Source organism: Triticum aestivum, chromosome 3A, assembly GCF_018294505.1.
Source record: "Triticum aestivum cultivar Chinese Spring chromosome 3A, IWGSC CS RefSeq v2.1, whole genome shotgun sequence".
In the NCBI taxonomy this organism is placed as follows: domain Eukaryota; kingdom Viridiplantae; phylum Streptophyta; class Magnoliopsida; order Poales; family Poaceae; genus Triticum; species Triticum aestivum.
The window spans coordinates 377,622,089-377,640,700 of NC_057800.1; positions in this window are offsets into that span (position 1 = coordinate 377,622,089).

Below are 18,612 nucleotides of genomic sequence, written 5' to 3' on the forward strand. Positions count from 1 at the left end.
GCTGATCTGGATGAGGTTGGCGCCGGCCTCTGGTGGTCCACTGTTGATGATGGCGTCGTCCACAGGGGCACGTGTAGTTAGGATTCCCTAAGTTCCTGTCTTTTGTTTCCTGCGAGGAATTAAGAAATGCCCCATGGGGGGTGTAAAGGTTTTGTAATGTCTCTTGTCAATATTGTCCTTATTATGAACTTGCGTGAGCGCGAGTACTGCTTCAGCTCGGTCTCCCTTTCCAACCTTGCGACGACTTGGCGCTCTATGCTGACAGGTCCCGGTCCCCAGGCAGGCTATAGCCGTTGCTCGTACGCCAGGTCGCGTGTCGTGGTCAAGGCCAGGAGGTGAGCGGCCCGAGGTCCAGTAAGAGTTCCTGAGGCGCGATGTGAAGGAGCTCCCCTTTAGCGCTCAAGAAGCCGTCGATCGGTAGGAAAAGGGGTGACGTTGCTACAGCAGGGCTTCGGCTAGTATGGTTCTTAGTCCTTAGCGGTTTAGCCAACCCGGGCTCGGGACTTATCTTGACGGTCCGGGGTCGATTCCGCACGATGCGCCAAATTCGTACATAGGCGTCTGAAGCATAGCTAGGCCAGGCCCATGCGAGCCTCTCCCCTTCTCCACGCTCTCCTTCGTGCTCTGCATCCTCAGGTCCCGGCCCTCGAGCGAGCTCAGCCGCTGCTGGTATGCCAGGTCACGTGCCATGGTCAAGGCCAGGGGGTGAGGGCTGGAGAGCTGGTAAGAGCCCCTGAGTCGCGATGCTCAGGAGCCCCCATTTTAATGCGCAAGTGGATTGCATGGGAGAAGAGGGAGCTCGCGGTTCCGCCTACCGTCATCTTCAGGAGATTGCTGCAAGCCAGCACAAGGAGAGACACAGTTTGCCATTATGGTTGCCGGTCCGCCGCTAGTTGCTCCGCGAGGAGATGAAGGCACTAAGGGCCTAGTGAGGGGGCATGCGCGGGGCATGCCGTGAGGCAAAGCTCGACCGCTCAGGTTTGTCGATGTTGCAGGGACGGACCCGAGCACAAGCGTCGTGCCAGCGTGAGTAGCCCCCGTGGAGGGTGAGAATCAAGCAGGTGATAATCATAGATAGATTAAGCATGGAAAGCAAACTGGCTTAGGTAAATGCAAGAATGATACGACCCACTCGGTCCAGCCCGAGCGGCTTGGGGATGATGCAGCCCGAGGGGCGCCCCCAGCAAGGTAAGCTAAAGACATAAAAATGGATACATGTCACAGGGACGGACCCACGCGGCATGGGAATGATGCAGCCCTAAGGGCACTCCCAGTTAAATAAACTTGGAAGATGTCACCTGATTCTGTTGATGATGGAGAGATGGGGCAGCTGAAGGTATGCGGCGAAGGGGTCGCTCCTCATGAGCCACTGGGGCCCTGAGCCTCGGGAGGCTCTCGGGGTCCAGGCGGTTCCTTGAGGACCCTCACCATCTCTCCCAGGACTGCGTGGTGCCTGGCCTCCTGACCCACCATGATGCTCTGTAGGTTGCGCTGAAAGGCAGCAGCCACGCTCGGCAGGCCGAACGGCATGCAAACGTAGCTGTGAGGTGGACCTTCACAACGCCCAACATGCGAAGGCCAGAAGCACTCCTGAGATGCGGCTCCCTTGAGCCCTGGTATGTCGATGCAGACGCACAGCTCACCACCCTCGCCTGGGTGGGGAGCAACACCAGGTGGGTGGCGGTCGCCGCCTATTGCTCTTGTTTCCTGAAGCTCCTGAGATACTTTAGTGATGAACTCCTGAGCGCCGGGCGCTCCCTGCCTAGTGTCCTCTCGAGGGAAACGTGCCGCGAAACACACCTCCAAGTGGTGCCCGAGCGCCTCCCTCGTGACCTTGGCGAGGCCTGAGACCCTCTAGAAGAGAGCCCCCAAGCCCTGCCCGAGGAGGGCGCCGGGCGCGCCTCCCTATGCGACAGAGGGAGGCACCCCAAGTGCGGGCGCTGATCCTGACGAGCTACCACTGGCGGCGCTACCCTCCTGAGGTTCGGCACGGAGTAGCTGCTTCTTCTTATGGGGACGACCTCAGGAGGGTACCGAGCTGCATTGTTGCCAGGGTCTTCGATTGACGCTGCTTGGAAGGCGCACTCGAGGGAGCACATCGCATCTCTTTCTTCGCAGGGGAATGTGATGATTCTGCCACTTCCTGGCATCTTGAGGACGTTGTAGCCGTGGTACGTCACTGCCATGAACTTGGCCAGGGATGGATACCCGAGGATGGCATTGTACGGCAGACAAATGTGGGCGACATTGAAGTCGACGAGCTCGGTGTGGTAGTTGTTGCATTCTCCAAAGGTGACTGGGAGGCGGACCTGACCTATCGGCGTGGTGGAGCCGTCGGCCACTCCTGAGAAAGGCTTGGTAGGCTGAACCTGATCGTATGGCACTTAAAGGTTGTCGAACGTCTCGACAGATAGGATGTTGAGCCCTGCGCCACCGTCGATGAGGGTCTTGGTGACTTGCACGTTGCTGATGATGGGTGAACAAAGCATTGGGAGAACGCCGGTGGTGGCCGCGCACTTGAGCTAATCTGCTGAGCTGAAGGTAATGGCACACTTCGACCACCTGAGCGGCCGTGTAGCCTTGAGCTTGGGAAGGACTGCGTTCACCTCGCGAGTAAAGTGCTTGATGATACGCTGTGAGGCTGGGGCTTGAGCTCTGCCCAAGATGTAGGTGATAGCACGCGGCGCCTGGAAGCCCCCAGCCCCTCATCTTGGTGGTGGTAGTCGTTCCTTCTTGGTGGAGGCAGTGGAGGAAGCCTAGCATTGCCCTGAGGACGGTCCTCACGAGGCTGATCCCTCCTGGCGCCTTTGTGAGGCTGGTCCTGCCAGCGGTCCTCACGAGGTCGGTCGCGCCACTCCTGGCGTGGGCCCCGGTCGTCCCAGCGTCCGCCACCAAGTCCTCCTCCTCGGTCATAGCCCCGGTCGTTGCGCTCGGGGCGTCGACCGAGGCGTCCTTCTCGAATGGCTCTGAGCTCTTGACAGTCACTGGTGTTGTGGCTATGCAGGTTATCGAAGGCGCAGAACGGTCGGCTGCTCTTGGATGACTCGGGCTGGTCCTTGCCGCGCTTTATGTCCAGCTCCACCGCGAGCACGGCTGCTCCCTTGCGTTTCCTGTCTTTGGACTTGGCTTTCTTCTCCTCCGGGTCCGCAGCCGGGAGCTCGAGGAGGGAGAGGTGCCCCTCCTTAGCTCTTGCGCACTTGGTCGCCAGGTTGAACAACTCTAGAGATGTGCACAGCTCCTCGTGGATGGCGAGCTCCTCCTTCATCTTGACGTCACAAACGCCATCGGAGAACACGGAGATGATGGCCTCGTCCGTCACCTTGGGGATCTTGAGGCGAACGTTTTTGAAGCGCTGGATGTACTTCTGAAGGGTCTCCCCTGGTTGTTTCTTGACACGGCGTAGGTCACCCGCAGCCGGTGGGCGGTTGCGAGTGCCCTGGAAGTTGGCAACGAAATGGTCGCACATCTCGTTCCAGGAGGAGATCGAGCCTGGAGGCAAGTTTAGGAGCAGGGAGCGGTCACTGAGACTTTGCGCTGGTGGAGAACTTGTCCTTGATGGGGTCCGTGCACCGCCGCCATAGGCGGGATGCGGTCTTGCCATGGTGGTGCAAGGAGCGCGGGGGTTTCTCGCGACTGAGGGACTTTTTGGTAGCTTCTTTCTTCTTGCGCGGGCGCCGGACGCGGCAGGATGTGCCATGGGGGCGCGCGCCTGGGCGACAAGACTCCGCCTCGGGGCAGAGGTGGTGGAGGCTCTCCATGGGCCACGCCGCCCGCGGTTGGCGGAGGGCGAGGCAGCAAGAGGGACGGCACAGGGGAGCCCCTCGCGGCACAGGGAAGTCATAGACAGGGCGGTAGCGCAGGAGCTTGCACGCCATGCACAGAGCGGCCTGCGCGTCCACGGGAGCGCGACGAGCGTGGGATGACGAACCAGCCGGGGTCAGCGATGGACTAGCGGTGCGGCCGTCCCGCCGCACCGAGGGATGCAGCGAGGATGCTTGGTGCTCGTTCCCCACCAGGCCGATGGCGGCGTTGGTGGCAGGCAACGGAGAACAACAGGGTGGCCCGCCGACGGGAGCCGTCTGAGCAACGCGGGCAGCAAGGGCAGCCCGGCGCTCGGCGGGAGTGTGGCGAGTGTCCGCCATGGAGATGATGAGGCAACGGGACACGGAGCGACGGAAGGGAAGCTTCGGGGCACCCCTACCTGGCGCGCCAAATGTCAGATCATGGGTTGCGGCAAAACCCTTAAGGTTCGAACTCTGGGGTGCACGCGAAGATCTCCCCCTACCGATCCACGTCCTAGCTTTGCTAAGATCTCAAGGACTAACTCGACGATCTCGCAACACAAGGGACACAAGATTTATACTGGTTCGGGCCACCGTTGTGGTGTAGTACCCTACTCCAGTGTGGTGGTGGTGGATTGCCTCTTGGGCTGAGGATGAACCGTACAAGGGGGAAGAACAGCCTCTTGAGGTGTTCTTGTGCTAGGTGAGTATGTCGATGGGTTGGATCTAGGTCTCTCTAAAGCTTGATCTCTATGGTGGTGGCTAATCCTATTTATAGAGGCCCTGATCCTCTCCAAAATATTGAGTGGGAAGGGAGCCAACAATGGCCAATTCGAAAGGGGATAGCTAGTACAGCTTATCCTGACAAAAGCAGTCTTCGCCGGCCAAAGGCTCTGGTGGTGACGCCATCTTGGGCTCCACGGTGACCTTCGTCTTGCCGTCCCGCTGGTCTTGGTCTCATTGCACTGATATGGAAACCTTTGCTTGACGCCTCGGTACTCTACGTCTGCGCTTGCCTCCTTAACACCAAAGAGGAAACACAGACACTATGAGCGCTAGCGCCCGCCTGGCACCCGCCTGGTCTCGATCGTCATGGCTCATGTCATGGAACCTCGCGAGGTTTGCCTTGCCTTGAACTCTCTGCCCCTAGCGAGCCAGCCTAGTGAGGCCGCTCCCGAGGAGGTCTTGTTCCGTCCGCCTCGCGATGCTTGGCCCCTCGCGAGGGTCTTGAATGCTTATTGGTGAAGATGGGCCGTATGGGCCCGCTCGTAGAGCCACGCCATAGGCTGCAGGCAGGCAAGTCTGGGGACCCCCGTTCCCAGAATGCCGACAACTAGGGGCCAAGTGCCATGATTTCAGATCTGAACCTATTATGTTTTCATGAATATATTTGTGTTCTTGATCCTATCTTTTAAGTTGTAGACACCTATTACGAATTAGGATCCGCTTACCCCAAGGTGACAATAATTGGGATTCTTTCCGGTGATTCCCGTAGTTTGAGGAGTTCATGTATTCGCTAAGTGCTAATGCTTTGTTCTAGTTCTCTATTAAAAGAAGGCCTTAATATCTCTTAGTTTCCATTAGGACCCCACTGCCATGGGAGGGTAGGACAAAAGATGGCATGCAAGTTCTTTTCCATAAGCACATATGACTATATACGGAATACATGCCTACATTATATTAATGAATTGGAGCTAGTTTTGTGTCACCCTATGTTATGACTGCTACATGATGAATATCATCCAACACAATTATCATTACAGATCCATTTCCTACGAGCTTTTCATATATTGATCTTTGCTAAGTTACTTTCGCTGCTACTGCTGTTACAATTACTATAAAACTACTACAGTTACTTTTGCCATCGTTACCATTACTTCCATACTACTTTGCTACTAAATATTTTGTTGCAGATATTAAGTCTTTCAGGTGTGGTTGAATTGACAACTCAGCTGCTAATTGATACATCTCCAACGTATCTATAATTTATGAAGTATTCATGCCATGTTTACAAAAAAATTATATGGTTTTGGTATGATTTGCATGGAACTAACCCGGACTGACACTGTTTTCAGCAGAACTACCATGGTGTTGTTTTTGTGCAAAAATGAAAGTTCTCCAATTGAGTTGAAACTTTTTGACGTTTTTTTGGAACAAAAGAGACCCCGAAGCTTCGTGGAAGGGCCAAAAGAGCCACGAGAGGGCACAACCCACCAGGGCGCGCCTGAGGGCCCCGACTTGCCTCGAGGCCCATATTCGCATGAAACCGATGCCAAAAATCCTATAAATAGAGAAACCATCTGAAATAACCCTATATCAGAAGTTCCGCCGCTGCACGCCTCTATAGCCAAGAAAAACCAATCTAGACCCCGTTCTGGCACTCCGCTGGAGGGGGAAATCATCATCGGTGGCCATCTTCATCATCCCGGCGACCACCATGATGAGGAGGGAGTAGTCCTCCCTCGGGGCTGAGGGTTTGTACCAGTAGCTATGTGTTTAATCTCTCTCTCTCTCTCGTGTTCTTGAGATGTCACAATCTTGATGATCACGGGCTTTGTTAATATAATTGGATCATATGGTGTTTTCCCCTCTCTATCTTGTTGTGAATTGAGTTTTCCCTTTGAGATTTCATTCCCATCGGATTGAATACTTTTATGGATTTGAGAACACTTTGTGTATGTCTTGCTATGAATATCTGTGGTGACAATGGGGTATCATATTGATTCACTTGATATATGTTTTGGCACTCAACTCGCGGATCCCCGAGGTGACATTGGGGTAATCTATGCATAGGGGTTGATGCACGTTCTTGTCTTTATTTCTCCAGTGGAAATCTTGGGGCACTCTTTGAGGTTCTTTGTGTTGGATTGAGTATTATGAATCTGAAATTATTTGGTGTTATCTTAGTACAAACTCTTGATAGATCGGCCGGGAAGGATAACTTGGTGTTATTTTAGTATGAACTCTGGATAGATCGATCGGGAAGGATAACTTGGTGTTATTTTACTACGAACACTTGGATAGATCGATTGGAAAGAATAGCTTCGAGGTGGTTTCGTACCCTACCAACAATTTCTTCTTATGTTCTCCGCTAGATAGGAACTTTGGAGTTGTTCTTCATCGCACGTTTAGGGATGGTTATATGATCCGATTATATTAGTATTTTTTAGAGCTTGCACTAGCGAAAGTACGGACCCTAGGCCTCATTTTCAAGCATTGCCATATTGTTTGTGCTCACTTTTGTTACCTGCTACCTTCCTGTTTTTTATTGTTCCTATTACAAAAATCAATATCTACTATCATTATTACACTTGTATCACCATTTCTTCGTCGAACTAGTGCACCTATACAACTTACCATTGTATTTGGTGTGTTGGGCACACAAGAGAATTTGTATTAGTTTGTTGCAGGGTTGTTTGAGAGAGACCATATTCATCCTATGCCTCCCACGGATTGATAAGCCTTAGGTCATCCACTTGAGGGAAATTTGATACTGTCCTACAAAACTCTGTGCTTGGAGGCCCAACACGAGTCTACAAGAACAAGTTGTGTAGTAGACATCACTAATACTCGTGAATATTCATTGGCTCCCCTTGTGTCAAATCAGTAAATTTTGGTTGAATACTCTACCCTCAAAAATTGTTGCGACCCCCTATACTTGTGGGTTATCAAGACCTTTTTCTGGCGCCATTGTCGGGGAGCATAGCTCTATTCTCCGAGTCACTTGGGGTTTATATGTATTGATCACTATGAAGATTTGAAAGATACCAAAACCAAGATTTTTTCCCTCTAGAATGAGGGGAGGTAAGGAACTGCCATCTAGCTCTGCACCTGATTCACCTTCTGTTTTGAGTAAGCTTGCGACACATACACCTGCTATTGATTCTGATATGTCGCAAGTAATTGATGATGCTACTTCTTCTGCGCATGATTCTTATGATGATACCTCTACTTTGCTTGATAATACATTGCCACTGTGTGACTTGACGAACAACTTGCTAGAGCTAAAGATATTGAGAATGTTGAAACTGATGATATTTTTGAAACCGATGAAATTATTGAAAGTGGAAACTTTGAAACACCTGATAAGACTAGCTCTCCTAGATATGAACTTCCCGTTATACCTGAGGGTTATATTATGGATGGAAATGTAGATAGGGACTTTCTTGCTTGTAAAGATAGAGAGGATCTTAAGAAACTTCTTGCCAAGTTGAAAGAAAATCTTTGAATGCTAGAATGCAATATGATCCTAAGTTTGCTACTTCACCTGTCTTTGTTACTGATAAGGACTATGAATTCTCTGTAGATCCTGAGTTAATTACTTTGGTTGAATCTGATCCTTTCCACGGTTATGAATCCGAAACTATTATGGCACATCTTACTAAACTGAATGATATAGCCACCTTATTTGCTCATGAGGAAAAAATTCGCTATCATTATATTCTTAAGTTGTTTCCTTTCTCATTAAAGGGTGATGCTAAGATATGATTTAATTCTCTTGCTCCTGGTTGTGTGCGTAGTCCCTAGGATATGATTTATTACTTATCTAAAAAATATTTCCTAGTCATAAGAAACAAGCTTCTTTATAGGAAATATTTAACTTTATGCAAATTGAAGAAGAGAGTCCCCCACAAGCTTGGGGGAGGCTTCTCCAATTACTTAATGATTTGCCTCATCCTCTCAAGAAAAATGAAATACTTGATATCTTTTATAATGGACTAAACGGTGCCTCTAGGGACCACCCAGATAGTTGTCATGGTTGTGTTTTCAGGGAATGAACTGTTGAACAAGCTGAAGTACTATTGAATAATATATTGAGTAATGATAATTATTGGACTCTTCCTGAACCAACTCATAAGCCAACTCCGAAGAAAAGAGGTATTCTATTTCTCAGTCCTGAAGATATGCAAGAAGCAAAGAAGTCTGCCCGACATAGGTAGTAGAGGTAAATTCTCTCTATAGATTTGATGAAGGTGATATTCCTCATAATAAGTCTTCTAGTCAATGCTTGCATGAATTTGATAACTTTATTATTAAACAATAAAACTTCAATGCTTATGTTAGTAGACAATTGAAACGAAATGCTTATATGCTTGAAAGCTTGGGTGATTATATGTGTAGAACTATTAATGATCTCAAATTTGTGAGTAAACATGCTTCTATGGTAAAAACTCAAGTAGAACAAGTTCTCAAAGCACAAAAGGACTTGCTCAATGAGGTGAATAATAAAATGAACGGTCATGCTATTAGAGTTATGACTAGTGGTGGTAAAATGACTCGGGAACCTTTGTATCCTGAAGGTCATCCTAAGAGAATTGAGCAAGATTCTCAGAGAGTTAATACTGATGCACCTAGTCCTCCTAGTAATAAAAAGAATAAGAAAATGATAGGACTTTGCATGCTTCTAGTGAACCTGTTATAGACACACCTGAGAACCCAAATGATATTTCTATTTTTGATGCTGAAACACAATCTAGTGATGAACATGAACCTAGTAATAATGTTAATGATGATGTTCATGTTGATGCTCAACCTAGTAATGATAATGATGTGGAGATAGAATCTGATGTTGATCTTGATAACTCACAATCTAAGAATAAAAGAAATGATAAGAGAGAGTTCATTGCTAGGAAACATGGTAAAGAAAGAGAACCATGGGTTCAGAAACCCATGCCCTTTCCTCCTAAACCATCCAACAAAAAGGATGATGAGGAATTTGAGCGCTTTGTTGACATGCTTAGACCTGTCCTTTTGTGCTTGCGTTTGACTAATATTTTGAAAATGTCTCCTTATGCCAAGTATATGAAAGAAAATGTTACAAATAAAATAAGATACTCGAAGCTGGAATTTCCACCATGCTTGCAAATTATACAGTTAAGGGTGGAATACCAAAGAAACTAGGAGATCCAGGAATACCAACTATACCATGCTCCATTAAAAGAAACTATGTTAAAACTGATTTATGTGATTTGGGAGCCGGTGTTAGTGTTATGCCTTTATCTTTGTATCATAGACTTGATTTGAATAAGTTGACACCTACTAACATCTCTTTGCAAATGGATGATAAATCAATTACTATACCCATCGATATTTATGAGGATGTACCTGCTGTGGTTGCAAACGTTACTATCTTAACAAACTTTGTTATTCTAGATAATCCCGAGGACGATAGTATGTCGATCATCCATGGTAGACCCTTTTTGAATACTGCAGGGGCTATTATTGATTGCGACAAGGGGAATGCCACTTTTCATGTTAATAGCAATGAGCATACGATACACTTTCCGAAGAAACAACCTCAAGTTAATAGCATCAATTCTATTGGAAAATTTCAACAATTGCTATTGGAGGTTTTGAATTCCCTATTCCGACTGTCAAAAAGAAATATTGTTGGGGACATGCATATCCCCATTGAGGTAACCTAGTGTTATACAAAGATTCTCCGGTTTCATGTCATTCAAAAGAAATTTGTTAATAAGACTTGATCAACCTTATTAATGGATTCCTTTTGACGGGCATGAGAAGGATGAATTTAGTAAACACAACCTTCTGTACCTACTTTTTACTTTCTGTTATTTAGAATAAATAAAGCAAAAATACTATTATTTTCCTGTTTTCTGAATTGTTCGTGCAATAAAAAATGACCAAAAAATAAAAGTTCTCCAAATGCCCTGAAAAATTAGTTTGATTTTTTCTAGAATATTTAAGAATTTTTGGCACTAAAAACACAGCAGGGGGTGTACCAGTGGGCCTCAAGCCCACAGGCGCGCCTACAGGGCTTATGGGTCCAACGTGGGTCCCCCTCACATATTCCAGCACCCATTCACTTCGTATTCCTCTAGAGAAAAATCCTCCCATTGCTCAAACCCATGTTCTTGCTCATCTTGCTGCCATTTTCAATCTCCTTGCTCGGAGCTTTGTTTCTGAAACTGTTTTGGGAGATTGTTCATCGGTATGCGACTCCTCCAATGGTCCAATTTGTTTTTGTTCTAGTGCTTTATATATTGCAAAAAAATTGCTGTGGTGACCTTATTCTTGAGCTTGCATGTCAAATTTATATGGTCCAAAGTAGTTTTGATGCATGATATAGCCTCTAGACACGTGTGGGAGTAGTTGCTATCAATCTTGTTGAGTTTTTTTCACTTTTATTTTGAGTCACTAAAGATTTCAAAAAAAATCAGAGAAAAGAAAAACCATGAGGAGGTTGTTAAGGGGCTCTTCAAGCCAGAATTTAGATGAAAATGAGAATGAGGAGAAGAAGAAGCCAAAGTACAACCTTCCTTGCGTTGCAGAGGTTCGGCCATGTGAATGGCCAAGTGATACGTTCTTGAGGGAGGCCGGGATTTATGATGATTTATATTATCTGGTGGAGAATCTCAGCATCACTGCCTTCCTCCAAGTTAAGTGTAACCAATACCTCCTACTCACTAATACCTTCGTGCAAAGTTTTCACTTTCACTCTAGGAAGGATCCTCCCATGGTAAAATTTCACTTGTATGATGTGCCTAAGCGAATGACACTCTATGATTTTTGCGATGTTTGTGAATTACCTTATGAGGGCAGCGTTAGTGAGCCACGTCCTAGAGATGTGGAGGACTTTATTGCTGAAACAACTGTGGGAGAAGAGAGAGGGGTGTCAGAAGTGAGAGGGGCTAGCTTACATTTTCCTATTTTATGCTATTACTCATTATTTGCGGGGAGATGTTTGATTGGTCGTGGGGAGAGTGGAGGCCTCAATTCCCCTGATCTCGCTATTTTGCGTCATGCTCTACATACTGATAGAACTTTTAGTTTGGGTGCTATTTTTGCTCGACGGTTGAACATAGACCGTTCGAAGGGGGCTATCTTTGGGGCTATCTATGCCTCCTGCTGTCGTGACAAACCACGACCACCTATGGGACCAAGAGCCCCTTTTGGTTCAGCGTGGGGATGGGGACGTTGCACAAGGAGCGAAGAAGTGTAACGCAGCGCGATAGAGATCACACGGGCAGTGTTACCCAGGTTCGGGCCACCGTGAGGCGTAAAACCCTACTCCTGCTTTGGTGGATTGATGGTGGAAAATGGTGGAGAAGCGCATCGCTCATGAACGGCAAGGTTGCCTCGGGGCGAGAGGAGCTACACGCGTATGAGTGTGAGGGGGTCCGAATCCTTTCTATGGTTGCCATGGGCCTCCTTTTATAGATTAAGGGGTCACCACAGTGGCAAATCAGTCTTTACATACTGATTAGATAGCAAACAGTGCTATCATACCTAACTCTGATGGCTGACAGAGCGCATTAAATGCGCCGCTCAATGTCACATCATGGCTCACCCAGCAGGCCCTGCCGGGCTGTTTTGCCAGCTTCGCGCCTGCTTGCTTGACACGTCTCAGGACTGGTGTTGCATGGACGTATTTCTGTAGGAAGTGGCTGCCATGTGGCAAACAACAGCCACTTAGTCACTTTGCAGCTTGACACTGATATGTCTCCAACATATCTATAATTTTTTTATTGTTCCATGCTATTATATTATCTATCTTTGATGTTTTATATGCATTTATATGCTATTTTATATGATTTTTCGGACTAACCTATTAATCTAGAGCCCAGTGTCAGTTTCTGTTTTTCCTTGTTTTTGAGTTTCGAAGAAAAGGAATATCAAACGGAGTCCAATCGAGTTGAAAATTTACGGTGATTTTTTATGGACCAGAAGAAGCCCCCGAAGAAAAAGAGTTGGGCCATAAGAGCCACGAGGCCTCCACAAGGGGGGGGGCGCACCCTACCCCCCCCCCCCCCGGGTGCGCCCTCCGACCTTGTGGTTAACTCGTGGACCCCCCTAACTTGTTCTCGATGCCAAAAATTCCTATAAATATAGAAACCCCAGAAATAAACCTAGATCAGGAGTTCTGCTGCCGCAAGCCTCGGTAGCCACCAAAAACCAATCGCGACCTTGTTCCGGCACCCTACCGGAGGGGGAAATCATCACCAGTGGGCATCTTCATCATCCCAGCACTCTCCATGACAAGGAGGGAGTAGTTGATCCTCGGGGCTGAGGGTATGTACCAGTAGCTATGTGTTTGATCTCTCTCTCTCTCTCTCTCTCTCTCTCTCTCTCTCTCTTTCTCTCTCTCTTGTGTTCTTGATTTGGCACGATCTTGATGTACTGTGAGCTTTGCTATTATAGTTGAATCTTATGATATTTCTCTCCCTCTACCTTCTTGTAATGGATTGAGTTTTCCCTTTGAAGTTATCTTATCGGATTGTGTCTTTACGGATTTGAGAACACTTGATGTATGTCTTGCATGTGTTTATCTATGGTGACAATGGGATATTCACGTGATCTACTTGATGTATGTTTTGGTGATCAACTTGCGGGTTCTGTGACCTTGTGAACTTATGCATAGGGGTTGGCACACGTTTTCTTCTTGACTCTCCAGTAGAAACATTGGGGCACTCTTTGAAGTTCTTTGTGTTGGTTTGAATAGATGAATCTGAGATTGTGTGAAGCATATCGTATAATCAAACCCGCGGATACTTGTGGTGACATTGGAGTATCTAGGTGACATTATGGTTTTGGTTGATGTGTGTCTTAAGGTGTTATTTTAGTACGAACTCTAGGGCTGTTTGTGACACTTATAGGAATAGCCCAATACATTGATCAGAAAGAATAACTTTGAGGTGGTTTCGTATCGTATAATAATCTCTTCATTTGTTCTCCGCTATTAGTGACTTTGGAGTGACTCTTTATTGCACTCTGAGGGATTTTTATATGATCTAATTATGTTATCATTGTTGAGAGAACTTGCACTAGTGGAAGTATGAACCCTAGGCCTTGTTTTCAAGCATTGCAATACCGTTTTTGCTCAATTTAACACTTGCTACCTTGTTGTTTTTATATTTTAAGATTACAAAAACCTATATCTACATCCATATTGCACTTGTATCACCATCTCTTCGCCGAACTAGTGCACCTATATAATTTACCATTGTATTGGGTGTGTTGGGGACACAATAGACTCTTTGTTATTTGGTTTTTGGGTTGTTTGAGAGAGACCATCTTTATCCTACGCCTCCCACAGATTGATAAACCTTAGGCCATCCACTTGAGGGAAATTTGCTACTATCCTACAAAACTATAATCTTGGAGGCCCAACACGAGTCTACAAGAAGAAGGTTGCATAGTAGACATCAGATACCACACTGATCGATGACTTGCGTCGTTCGTGAGATAGAGCGGTGGCGTGGTTTGCCTCCGTAATCCCGGCAGGCCTGCTGGGACGATTTGGGGGCTTGCTTCCGGGGGTAATCCCATCTTCGCCGGGCTCGTCTGCCCGGCAAGGGACGTCCTTCTCGTAGTTGCATTCTTGACTCTCTGGCTAGTTTTGGTCTCCTCGATCTGCTCATTTATCCTTCAAAGAACTGAGCTCTTGTGCTCTGATCTAATCTTGGTGCTGGAGTCTTGTTCTTGCACCTGTGCACAGTCTGGGCAATGGACCCAGGGTTTGTTGCACCGATAGGAGCCCCCGGGCCTGGCCCGAATGCGCTGCCGGGCGTCGTCGGGGTAGGCCCTAACCAGTGCACAGGCAGGGGCATGGAAGTGGCTGGCCCATTGAGATCTTCTTTGCTTCTTCATTAACTTGAGCCCGGGCCAGTTTTCGGTTATCCCGTGCACCGTGTTGAGCGTAATGGAAAATCCAGATCGTGGCTCGTGGATCGCCCACCTCCCAGGATCAGGGGGCAGAAACTGGCACCCCACTTTCCTCTCGCCCTGGTTGCATCCACCATGTGTCCCGCATGCATTGCGTAGGGTAGGTGGTGGATGCGGAGGGCGCAGGGACGGGCGCCATGGCAGAAAACCAGGCGTCATTGGTTGGCGCAGAAGGTCGGCTCTGATTCCCCGAGCCGTTGAAGGCGCAAGGAGGCCGTATTGGGCGAGCAGACAGTTGCTTCCTAAATGAGAGGCCAACCCCCTGCCCCGGCCCTCTATAAAAAGGGGGTAAGAGGGGTGTGTTTTCTCACACACTTTCCTCCTCCACTTCCTCAAACTTCCTTCGCTCGCCATGGTGAGAGGACAAGGGCGCGGTGGTGCTCCGGTGGTGGCGACGAGGGCTTCTACTCAACAGCGTATCCCTCCTTCTCCGAACGACACAGGGGCGGAACCTGCCGCGAGAGGTGGCGGGAGGGGGCGGGGTCGCGGTCATCGTGGCGCCCGAGGGGGAGGAGGACGGGAGGTGCCCTGATTGCGCCCTCGTGGGACGCTCCTCCTCCGTTGGAGGGCCATGTTGGAGCCCAGCCTCAGGACTTCTTCATCAGGCTATACAAGCCTCCGCACGGCCATCTCTGCCTCCCTACTCCATTCATAAGGGTGATGGAGCTCGAACAACCGCGAGTGTAGAGGCTGCACATGAGGGGCTACGGGAATGGCATCATACGGGTAGACGTAGACTTCCCCGCCCCTCTTGTCACTGAGGATGGAAGACCTTTGCTCGTGCCCATAGCTTGTCGGAAGGGCACGTCCTCCATTTTAAGTTAATGGAGGACGGTTTCCTTTCCGTTAAAGTTTTTGGGAGCTTAGTTGCTCGCTTAGGGTGCTGCGCAGAGAGCTCAACCAACGACAAAAGCTCCTCCTCGAGCGATAGCGACAAGGAGGACAGTGACGACGACACCGACCAGGAGGGCGATGACTCTGACTCCGGCTGAGCATCAGCTAGACCGTCACTTTCAGGCGGTGGCAGCACCGTCTGCATCTGCACCTCCTCTCCGGTAAGGTGATTTACCGGGAAGTTAGGAGCAGGGGCGGAGGTGGCGCCTCTGGCTCCTCCAGCAGCCTTCCAGCTGGACCCCGACAGGATTCCTCGCAGGTTGCAGCTTCGCTAGCCCTGCCGCATCCTGCTAGCCCTGGTGGTGGCGGTTGATGAGTCACCTCCGCCGGTTTATTCACCATCGCCTTCGTCCACTCCCTCCCGTTTCCGTCAGGCTACCTCTGCTGGAGCCCGACAGGGTCAGGCTGGGCTTCTGCCCATGCGCTCCTTTTGTCCTCTTCACCTCCCGCCGTAGTGCCTAGGAGGAGAGGGACAAGAAAGGGCATCATGCGGCACTTATCTTTTTTCAATCTTAAACTTGTAGGAACTTTCCAAATTTTAGTTCAAATTATGTAATCTCTTGAATCCATGTCTGTGCCATGTAAGGTCTGTACTTGTTTGATCAGCATATTAATGAAAAAGATAAACCTTGTCGGGGACTCATGCATGTATGCATCCATGCAGAGGTGGGATGCCTCTATATTTTTAAATAAACGAGTTTCCCCCGGCAGGCTATCCTGCCGGTACCATCTGTTTGGCTGCCGGGGAGTTAAGCCTACAGGGCACCAACCGCAAAGAGGGACCAGCCACCAGCCAACCTTTTTTTGTCAAAGGCCACTGCGACCATCCTGACCGAAGCAACGTTCAAGTCAAGGGATGGGAGCATCTAAGCTTCAAAAAGCGGCGAGGTTTTCTTATGCACAAGTCTTCGCTTACAGAACACGTATGGATAAGAGAAAGAACTCATCTGTTTGGCTTGCCGGAGATCGCAGCGTAGGCTTCATCTTTCCATCTCCTCTTGGAGGCTAAGTCTTCGGCAGGATCCTGCAGTTTATGCAGATGGAAATGATGCCAGATGCGATCTTATCAACATGAAAATGTGATGCTCATGAAATGCTTATGCATGCATGCAACTTGTCGGGGGGCCCTAGCACTTCATTTATTTCTTTGTTGCTCAGGGTCTGCGCCTGGCTTTGTACAAGGGGTTACATGCAACTGAGGCAATGCCTGTACAAAAGGGTGGGTGACGGGCAGCGCCCGACAGCCGCGCCTTACGGGTAGAACTTGTGGAGATGCTCAATATTCCATGAGTTTTGCAATTGAATGTCATCTCTGGTCTCCAGACGGACTGCGCCAGGTCTGGTGACTCGTACAACCCGGTAAGGGCCTTCCCACTTGGGCGACAACTTGTTTGCACCCTTGGCGGACTGAACGCGCCTAAGGAGAAGGTCGCCTTCCTCAAAACACTGGGCATGAATCCTACGGCTATGATAGTGACGCAGGGCTTGCTGGTAGCATGTAGCACGCGTAGCAGCCCGGAGACGGTTCTTCTCGAGAAGCATAGTGTCATCACGCCGGTGCCGATCCTGCGCTACTTCATCGTAGGCAAGCACTCGAGGAGACCCGTAAGTGAGTTCCGTGGGGATAACTGCTTCGGACCCATAGAATAGGGAGAAGGGAGTCTTCCCGGTGGCTCGATTTGGTGTCATTCTAAGGGACCAGAGAACCATCGGCACCTCGTCGATCCATTGCCTGCCGCACTTTTGCAGTTTATCAAATGTTCTTGTCTTGAGTCCTTGCAACACTTCAGCGTTCGCCCTCTCAGCTTGTCCATTGCTTCTGGGATGTGCAACAGAGGCAAATGAGATCTTGCTTCCAAGGGCAGGAAGGCGCGGCTCGTGAACTAGGTGCCGTTGTCGGTGATGATTCGGGCAGGGACCCCGAAGCAGCACACCAATCCTTTCAAGAACTTGATAGCTGACTGAGCAGTCACCTTTCTCATGGCATCTACTTCCTGCCACTTTGTAAACTTGTTGATGGCAACGAACAAGAATTCAAAGCCCCCGGCAGCTTGGGGGGGAGGCTGAGGATATCGAGCCCCCAGACCGAAAATGGCCATGACAAAGGGATTGTCTGAAGAGCTTGGGCAGGCAGATGGATGTTCTTGGAATGGAACTGGCAGGCTTCACATTTGGTGACTAGCTCGACCGCATCTTGGAGGGCTGTGGGCCAATAGAATCCTTGCTGGAATGCTTTCTCAACTAACACCCTTGATCCAATGTGGGAGCCGCACATGCCTTTGTGTATCTCTACCAGCAGTTCCCTTCCTTCTTCCCGGCAAATGCACTTCAATTTCACACTGTTGGGTCGTCTTCTGTATAGTGTGTCATCGACAAACTGATACATATTGGCCCTCCGGGTTACACTTTCAGCTTCTTCTTGCTCTTCGGGAAGTTCTCCAGTTTGGAGGAAGTGGACTATGTGCCTTGCCCAAGTTGGAGCCCGGCGCCCAGCAACAAGGACTAATGGCACCTCCTCGCTCGCGGGTGTGTGTTCCTCAACTGCGGGGACCAGCTGCCCGGCACGAGGGTGCAGCCCGGCAAGTGATGGGGAGTTTTTTTCGACAGTGTCCCTGCCAGGAGCCCCGGAAGGCTCTACCGGGAGAGGCTTACCGGAGTCCAATTTACTCCTCTTTCAGTCCGTTGTTGCCGGCCATACGGAGGGCTGAGTAAGATGGAGAACAAAGGTTCCTGGTTCCATAGGAAGTTTTTGCCCAACACACTTTGATAGATGATCAGCAATGTTGTTTTCCGCATGGGGTACGTGCTCTGTTTGCAATCCGTCAAAGTGCTCCTCCAATCTTCTCACTTCCTCAACATATGCCTCCATCAATGGACTTTTGTAATCCTTGTTCACTGATCTCACCACAAGTTGCGAATATCCTCGAATGATCAGCTTCTTGATCCCCAATTCAGTGGCAATCCTGAGCCCGGCAAGGAGCCCTTCATACTCTGTTGTATTGTTAGTCGCCTTTTCCCGGGGAAAATGCATTTGGACTACGTACTTTAGGTGCTCTCCAGTGGGAGCAATGAAAAGCACGCCATCCCTACACCTTGTAGGGAGAGGGCACCATTGAAATACATAATCCATTCTTGGGGTGCTTCCTTGCCAAGGATAACTGTCTCTAGCACCTCTTCATCAGGGGTTGGCGTCCATTCTGCAATAAACTCTGCCAATGACCTGCTCTGGATTGTTGATGTGCTTTCAAAC